Raw genomic sequence first — 9,955 nt, 5'->3', positions numbered from 1 at the left:
AAATTTTGTTAAGGGGGTATTATTGTAATAACCAAAGAAAATAATAATAATAATAATAATAATAATAATAATAATAATAATAATAATAATAATAATAATAATAATAATAATGGTGGGGTTAAGGACAGGTGAAAAGGTGGTTTAAAGCAGAGAAGTCGTTAGAAGGTTTAAAATCATTGGATATAATGACATTGATACAGATGTGTTTGTGCAAAACACATGGTAAGATGAGATAAAATAGATGTAGAGCAGTGTTGGTGGATAAAGTTTTGGTAACAAACTCCACTAATTTGCTTTAGTGATTGATAGAATATTATTGGGATGCGAATATAAGTTATTCTCAAGAATGAAAGGATGTTTAGAACTCCAGACATTAAAACAGTTGGTATGGTGAAATTTATGACATAATATATCTAATTTAAATAAGTGTTCAGTAGATAAAAAGTAAGTCGTAACTCTTAAGGATGTGAAAAGAAAAAAAACTAAGAACCAAAGGGATTTCTCTCATGAATGTTCACGTCATAATGGTTCAGAGGCTACTTGGGAACTTGATAAGAGGACGAGATTGAGATGCCCTCATTTATTTGCATAGGACAAATTTCGAGGACGAAATTTTGTTAAGGGGGAAAGTTTGTAATAACCAAAAAAAAGAGAGAAAGAAATTGAATATAATATTAATGATAGGAAACCCAATGGTCATGAAACCTACGACCATTAATCTTGGCTTATCGTTTCATATTCCGTGAAACCGCCGATGACTAAGTATATATATGGGGAGGTCTTCAAGCATAGAGATGAAAAATTCTCGGGGAAGGAAACTCGTGTAAGAGAGGTGAAAGATGAGGATGATTTGGTGAAGCGCAACAAGTTTGATGCGTTTTTTTGGGAGAACATGAGGAACTTCGAGGAAGGTTTGGAGTTATGATCTTTATGGTGAGTTACACGTGATTTATTTTTAAAATGGTTGCATGCCTTATTATCCAAAAGTGGTTTGAAGTTTCTCGAGATTTTTGATATGCTATATATGCGTGAAAAGTTCGATATTTTTATAATATGTGTTTTGAGTACTTGTGTGTCAATGGGGATGTACTACGGTATGATTTTGTAAAGACGAGCATGCTTTGTGAGCTTGTCTAAGCCGTAAGTGTGGACATGTTGTGTAAGTTCGCCAGGTAATGCTGTGTGAGGTAGACATCTCCCATGACGCCGTTGCTTTGTGATGTAGACACGCATCATAATATCTTTACTTTGTGAAAAGTATTATTCTCATCAAGGCATGCTAATTTATGAAGCTTCGTGAAAATTGTTTATTATAAAAGTTGTTGTTCATGCATCAAAACCGTGGATTCACTGGGTCTAAGGCTTACCCAAAACACTTTTAAAACTTTTTCACCCAGACGGCTATTTGAGTGGAAAGAAAAGTGCAATAAAGAGAAATAAAGATTAGCTCCAAAGAAGGATATGTGCAGATCAAGACATTGTTATATAGAGCAAAGTTATGCTCCTCAAGATTGAAATTTTAGATGATGATGTAATTGTAAGATTAGAAATTCTATTTCCGCTGCAATGTAAGTGTTTGATCTTGGGATACTCATTATGATATATTGAAGCATTCGAAATTTTGGGATGTTACAATTATCAATCTTCTAGAAGTTGTTTAGTTTATTTTCAATTAAATCTTATATGAATTAAGTGATTACATTGATAAAATTGTATGTATGGTATAAGATAGATTGTCCTTCGGTTTATAAAAAATTACAAATTTATAATATTTAATAATATGATTAAATTAAAAAAATATTCAATATTTGACTCATTTTTAAGGTATTTATGAGAGGATTATAATGATTTAATTAGTAAAAAAAAAAGAAATATATTTGTAACGTATTTTAGCTAATACATGATTGTGTATGTTAATAAGATAATAATATACAATGCAAAAATGAAAAATAAGATACAAAATAAATTAAATCAATACCTATAAGGGTATAAAGTCTAAGTATTAAAAATAATTTCTAATGTCTATTATATATAATAATATAATTAAATTAAAAAGTGTTCGATATTATACTCATTTTGAATGTATTGATGAGATAATTTCAAAATAATCCATGAATTATATTTTAGAAGGAAAAGTGTAAGGGATTTACACTTTTCAAAACAATACTCATGTAAAAAAGTGTAAGAAGGTTCCAAATCCCTTCTTACACTTTTCACTTTAACTCTTATTTTTATACGCTTCACATACCTAATATTTGATAGATGTTCAATAAAAAGAAACATATATTTAATTTGTTGAAATATTAAAAGAACACATAAATATGTAATTTTTAATGTTTATATCAAAAACCAATATAATTTTTATATGACATTTCCAATTTTGTTTGGATAACGAGAGTACAATATAATATTACAAGTATACTCATTGTTAAAGAATACTAGAAGGGTATTCATGTAATGTAACGAGATACATTTTGATTTTAATATTTTATTTTATTCTTTATTTCAGTCGATGTTATAGTATGGTCTTATGTGATTTTGAAAAAGTGATGATGTTTTTATTTTTGAATAAAATATAAATTTGAAGATATCATAAAAATTTGACAAAAATATATCGATATTAGTATCAAATTAACTATTTAAAATTCTTTATTTTTTGTGTAATTGTTTAATTCAGTTATTTTATTACAATTTAATTTAGGTACAATAACGAAGTAATTTATATTTGGTTTAATAATATAATTTTCTTATAAAGATAATAATTAATTATTTTGTTGGAACTCGATAATTATCTTAATTATATTTTAGATTTTTTATATTTTAAAATGAGATGTTTATCCTCTATTTGATTATGTTTATCCGCAGTTAGTTATACGAATTCAAACATCGAGCTTTAATAAGTTGTATTTATGCATATTTTACTTGTGATTTTGAATTTTAAGTAATATGCATCAATATACAGTACTTTATGCATAAAAAATGGTTTTTAAGAGTTTTTGTCAAATGTTTTATAATATAGTATAGATGTTTCAAATAGAACTGGGTCAGGCCTTGTTTTTTTGATGCAGGGGTTGTTTACTAATCTCTTATCACCTCTTATTTGATAAGAGATTCTTACCCTAATAAGAGGTTTGATGTTTACCAAAAACAAATCACTCCTCTGACTGTTGATTGGTCGCTGACCGTGTGCTGACCAAAGACAGAGAAGAGGACGTCTCTTTCCATAGTAAGAGATCAGGTTATAAAAGCTTTCCTCATTTACCCTCTCCAAAACCCTCTCACAACCCTATATTTTCTTTCTTCTCTCTATTGCTCTCAGAAACTTGCCATAATCACCGCCAATGATGCATTAGACAAAGATAAAGATGATTAAGAAAACCCATTGAATCAATCAAAAAACAAAAGAGGGTTAACAGGTAACAAATTCTTAAAAGGAGAAACTATTTACAAGTTTCTCAACAAGCTCCAACAGGTTTGTTTGGAGCGAATCAAGAAGATATATTGAACACAGAGAAAGGAGATGGGTTTTGTTTTAGGATTAAACAAATCGAGGAGAAATTTTAAACATAATCGGTGATAAGGGGTGAGCAAGAGAGAAGAGAGAACACATGTGAATGATGTGATGTATTTGTCTTGGAATTAAAAGAAAGAGGGGAGATAAAGAGAAAAATAAGGTGGAATATAAAAAGGTGAAATGAAGTTTCGAAATATTTATTACTTTATTAAAATAAAAGAACCCATTTGATCCATTTTCCATTAGTAATATTAGGGGAAACGATAAGATATGCATTAACTTGCTAACAAATGGATATAAGGGTAAAGTAGTCTTTTTTATTTATTCAACAAATAATACAAAATATTTGATAAACAATAATTTCGGTCAGCACTTACCTGAGTCAGATCTCTTATTCAAATCAGACCTCTTACCATAGTCAGCACTTACTCATAAATTTCGGTAAACAGCCCCGCAATTTGCTGTAAATGATGAAAGAACATCAAAAGGTTCATACAGTGATACAAAGAGAATATTTGCAACTAGCTAAGATACTAGTTACCTAAACTATAAAGAAAAATAAATGAAGAGAATATACACCTTCAAATATGAAGATACATCACCTTTGAAAATCATGGTGTTGATTCTCAATTTCCTTGATACTCCCCCCGCAAGACGGCCGGTCGGGAGAGAAGTCTAATCCTAAACAAAAAGTTATGAAAACGTCACTTTAGAAGTGGTTTGTGAGGACATCTGCTAACGGATCATCACCTTAGACATGTGTGACACACAATGAGTCGTTCTAAACTTGCTCTCTAGATAAAGTGAAAATCTAGTGCCAAGTCCTTCATTAGAGAGTGAACAACTGAAATCTGAAGTGGTTGATTCATTAGCACCTTAGAATTTCAACAGTAGTGTATGCAACAGCTTTAGATTCGGCCTCGGTGGAAGAACAAGCTAAAGTGGTTGATGATTCCATTAGAGAGTTGGAGGAGACAATAGGAATGGAGTGAGTGCACCAATAATCAAAAGCCAGATAGGGTTTTGATATACTCTTCTCCATTGTTAGAGTATATTTGTAAGATTGATCGTTTAATTTTTTTTAACGTAGAGCATAGAGATGAGTAAAAACTTAAAAGGTGTCTCATTTGCGCTTTAAGGGATAGAACCATATGTACTTGGTTGGATGGTCTCGTATGGATTGTGTGAGCAGTGGCTAGAAAGTTCAAGGGGATGGATGAAGGTTGATTTTAGATAATTTGTTTTAGGTTAATGAGTTTTCCATGGAGTTCTCCAAATAGAATTGGGCTGTCGTGTGCGTTAACAACTTCAATGATGAGTTTGTAGACATCATAATCAAGGCCTTCGAGGACTTTGTCAATGATGTTCTCATGGTCTATAGGCTTGCCAAGAAGGAAGAGTTCGTCAAACATAGGCTTATGCAGCTTGGGAGGAAACCTAGGTCGCGTTCCAAGTCGCAAGAAAGCGTATTCATGCAATGCAGTGAGATACATCTTGATGTTAATATTTCATTTTATTATTTATCTCAGTCGATATTATAACATGGTTTTATGTGATTTTGAAAAAAACGATAATATTTTTATTTTTGAATAAAAAGATATTATAAAAATTTGACAAAAATATATCGATATTAGTATCAAATTAACTATTTAAAATTTCTATTTTTGTGTAATTTTTTAATTCAATTTTTTATTATAATTTAATTTAGATTCAATAACGAAGTAATTTATATTTGATTTAATAATATAATTTTCTTATAAAGATAATAATTAATTATTTTGTTARAACTCGATAATTATCCTAATTATATTTTAGATTTTTTATATTTTAAAATGAGATGTTTATCCTCTATTTGATTATGTTTATCCAAAGTTCGTTACATGAATTCAAATATAGAGCTTTAATAAGTTGTACTTATGTATAATTTACTTGTAATCTTGAATTTTAAGTAATACACATCAGTATACAAGACTTCATGCATAAAAAATGGTTTTAAATAATTTTTATCAAATGCTTTATAATATAGTATAGATATTACTTCATGATGCTTTTTTGTTTGGTTGGATGAAAGTTGGATGTTGAGGGATCACTAATGGATTTAGTTGTATTTAAGAAAATTAAAAATCATTTATCCATTGGCATTTATCATAAGGAATTGTTATATAATCGAGGAAAATGTACAAAATAGTAATTTATTTTAAAAAAAATCTTTATTATAGTATTGTACTTCCAGTTTTTCTTATTACAATATTATACTTTCAAACTATTTTTTATTAGGACATTGTACTTTGAAAAATTTACTCATTATATCATTGAGTAACCTTTTGATTTAAATTTACCCATTATACCAGGTTTTCATGCCACCTCATTGTTGTGACTTTCTTACTACATCATTGTACTTTCAAAATTATTTTATTATAGCATCTACTAGTTCTTATTAAATACTGTATTTCTAATTTTAATATTTAAATAGTTTACATGTTATTTAATAAATATATTAAATAAATTAAAAAAATTCTAAATTATTTATTAATATACCAATATCAATAAAACTAGTAAAACATAACTTATTTCGCTAATATTTTTAAACAAATATGTGTAAGAATTGTTCTTTTCTTGCCAAAAAATATTATCTTTTAAAAAATATATTAATTTGTTCAAAAACTTTTACTTGACGTATAAATATATTACATTAATTAGATTTTTTTGAATTATTTATTAATATAAAAATATTAAAAAATTGTATATCACAATTTATTTCGTTAATATTTTAAAGAGAAGTTTAAAATATATGTATTTATTTGAACAACATAACATAAGAAGTGTTACCTTTTTTACAAACAAAATATATCTCAAAAATAATGTTTCATATTTATTTAAGAAATATTTTACTCTAGAATGTTTAATTTGCATTCAACTTAATAAGAAAAAGTTAAAAAAAATGTTTTTTTAGATCATGACAATGAAATATGAAAATCACTAATAATAATTTGAAATAAGTTTTTTATTTTTATTTTACTTAAGCCATCAAAATGATGTGTCATCCATATCACCTCATTAAAGCCACACAAGCAAAAAAAGTCAATGGGTTAACCGGCTTAAAAGGTAACAAGTTACTCATTGCTATTATTAGTAGATTTTTTAAAGTACAATGTCTTAATAAAAAATAATTTGAAAGTACATTGCTGTAAATTGTAATAAAAAAAACAAAAATGGAATGCTACAATAAGAAAATTTATGAAAGTAGATTGTTATTTCATGCATTTAACCCTTATATAACATATTGTTGAATTTATAGTTTATCGACGGAACACCATTGGTTTTGATAATATATCATCAGCAAAACGATGTGAAAGTTCAACTTGTCGATTATCCGTTGATGATCTATCGTAAATCATTACTAGATTTTGGTTGTCAGTAACTTTAGTCATCGAAAATCCCATGTCAGGTCTATTAATTTGTTCGTTATCATTATTATTTACAAATAAATCAAAATGATTGGATAAAAAACCAATTAAGTCAAACGACTTTCTTAAACCATAAGCTTAATTATTAAAATGTTATAATTTCCACAATTAAAGATGAAAGGAGTATCACATTATTCCCCCACAAAGTTGTAAAGTAACCCAAAGACTTGACCAATCCAAATATACAAAGTGTTACAAAAATATCACTTTGTATGTTTGTATAGTAAATTAGCATTACTGATTTTGCCAAACACACACTATAACAAAATTAGGTTTTTAAGACATCCCCAATCTCTAAGCGTTCCAATAGATCGTTTTATAAGACTTAATTTATATGATTGATAACTCTTATTTTTAAGAGTTATTTCCTATTTATTTCCTCTCTTTTGATTATTATTAAATACCCAATTTTCTTGTTTTTATTCTTTTATTCCAAAAAAATTTAAAAAGATGATAAAACACAAAGGAATATGTATTATTTCAAAAACCTGTATTTTTCTGACAGCACTGCCCATTGTGGCACCACTGTGGGATGTCTGCGAGCCTTGTTGCTGCTTCTTGGGGAACGTGCAGCTTGAATATTCATCCAGATATTTTCTCAAACTGTATATGAGCTGTCTTCCTTCTTCTATTTTATGTTTATTTGTATTTTTTTTGCTTTGTACTAATTACCCTTAAGGTAGTGATTGGGTGTACTTGCTCCCCTTCCTCTTTCCTATATAAAAAGGCTTGGGGAGTCATTTTGAAAACACCACCAACACACCACCAATACACCAACACACCATGCAAGACACAAAACTCTTTTTGTGTCTCATTCTCTCTTTTTCTTAATTATTATTATTATGCTTTTAATTTTGTTTTTAATTTCTAGTCTAGTATTTTATTTCCTTGTACTTGTAATTTAGTTTTACATTAATGTAATTTATATTTCAGTATTATTTTATGTCTTTAATTATTTTTATTATGTCTAGCTAAATTACTCATGGGTGTGAGTGTGAGTTTAACTTAGGATGTTTATATAATATTTGGGTGTTTTTATCTTTTATCACTTCGTAACTTGGTCATTTCAAACGGTACTTAAAATGCGGATAAGCTGATCACTTTGAAGTGTTAATATTAGATCTTAGACCCAGAGATGGGCGGATCCGAAATACGGCTTAAGTGATGCACAAAGAACTCGAGAGGGTCTTTGAATAATTACGTGGAGATGTGAATTTTGTATGCATCTAGCTAGGGGTTAAGTAATAGGTATTTTTATCACAAAGAGATTTGGGTAAGAATCGCATTCCTTTTACTTTTTGGCTAGATCGGCAAGTCTCGAAGTGGTAAACGTAAAAACTTTACGGAATTTTATGAGGCCCGGTTATAAAAGTTCACTTTTGAGAGATTGGAACTTTTATAAACAACTCGTAAAAGTCTAACAATTTTATTGTTAATTTTTTCTTAAGCAACACTTGCACCCATACCCATCGTTTAATATTAGAAGTTTATTTCGTTATTTAGCTAGTCGGTCCTATTTCGGTCTTTTTATAAACAAAAAAAAATCCAACTTTATTTTACATCTCGAAACTCGTGCAAGAAGTTAATGAAAAATCTCTGAATCTCAGTAGTACCTTCTCTGTGGGAACGATCTCGGTACTTTGTACCACTTTATTACTTGCAAGCGATCATAGTGTCGGCGTGCATTTGCACCGCCACTGTGGGGACTTTCTGCCCACTAGGTGAACACGAACGATCCTAGCCTGTCAATGACCAAAAAATAAAGTGTCATATCTAAAGGTATTGCAATAAGTTTATATGACACTTTTGGACGTCTTAACAAGTTTTTTAAGACATTTTTAATACAAAGAGTCGCATTAGCAACTTTATAGGACACTTTTGAGAAAGTGTCCTATAAACTCAATTTTTTTAGGACATTTGTTTTTATATGACAATTTTTCAAATAGTGTCCTATAAAGTTGCTAATGAGACGTCTTATATTAAAAATGTCCTAAAAAACTTATTACGACGTCAAAAGACGTCATATAAACTTATTACAACATCTTTAGATAGAATGCTTTATTTTTTTGGTCCTATAAACTAAGTCTTATAAAGAGGTCTATTAAGACGCTTAAAAAATAAGATAATTAATGTATAAAAGCTTCTAAAGTAGATATAAGATGAACATGATGATGACAGTTTTGTTCCATTTTCGAAATGTATTAATGCATGCATTTTGTCATGGTAATGTGTTTCTTACTTTATTCTCAAGTTCTTTATTAGGTTTTGTTCCAATCTAACCACTCTCTTTGGGTAGATTATGTTCTATTTGAGAACAAAATTCCCGGTTAAAAAGATAAAAGTAAATTACGGATTTAGTCCTTCAGGTTTTTGGTTTTTGGTTTTTGTTAGCTTATAATTCCCATTTTAAAGAAAATGTTGTGGTATGCATATTTGTTTAGTTCTTGGTCCTTATTGACTCTCTCCATTTCTTTTTTGTTAACTTTAGTCATGTTCTCCTCATAGGAGGACATTTAGGCATTTTTCGTTTAGAAAATATAATCCCTCCTGTACTTTAAACCACCATCACCCATCACCAGCAACCGTTGATCACCACCAACCATCGATTCAACGTACCAATCACCACCAACCCTAGGACCAACACTGTCACACCCCGCTAAAGCGGAAACACGAGATGTAACAGGTAAGCGAGTCACAACAACAGTTAATCAATAACACCTTTCAGATTTTACAAAAATAAATCGAGGTTAACATTATAAACAAATTTTGATAAATACTTCTTTTACAAAATAGAAACTTCTATTTCGAACTTAATCGGTGTTGCCACGAGTATGCTCCCAAAGTACGTCATTTCTTACTTGTTACCTGAAAAGCATGGAACATAAAACGAGTCAACTACAAAGAGTTGGTGAGCTTACGGGTTTTCACATGCATAAAACATTTTAATGCATAAACCAATTATTTGCAAACTTAT

Source organism: Cynara cardunculus, assembly GCF_001531365.2.
Source record: "Cynara cardunculus var. scolymus isolate 2C chromosome LG 11, CcrdV1, whole genome shotgun sequence".
Taxonomy (NCBI): domain Eukaryota; kingdom Viridiplantae; phylum Streptophyta; class Magnoliopsida; order Asterales; family Asteraceae; genus Cynara; species Cynara cardunculus.
Note: the sequence above shows the minus strand (reverse complement) of the source record.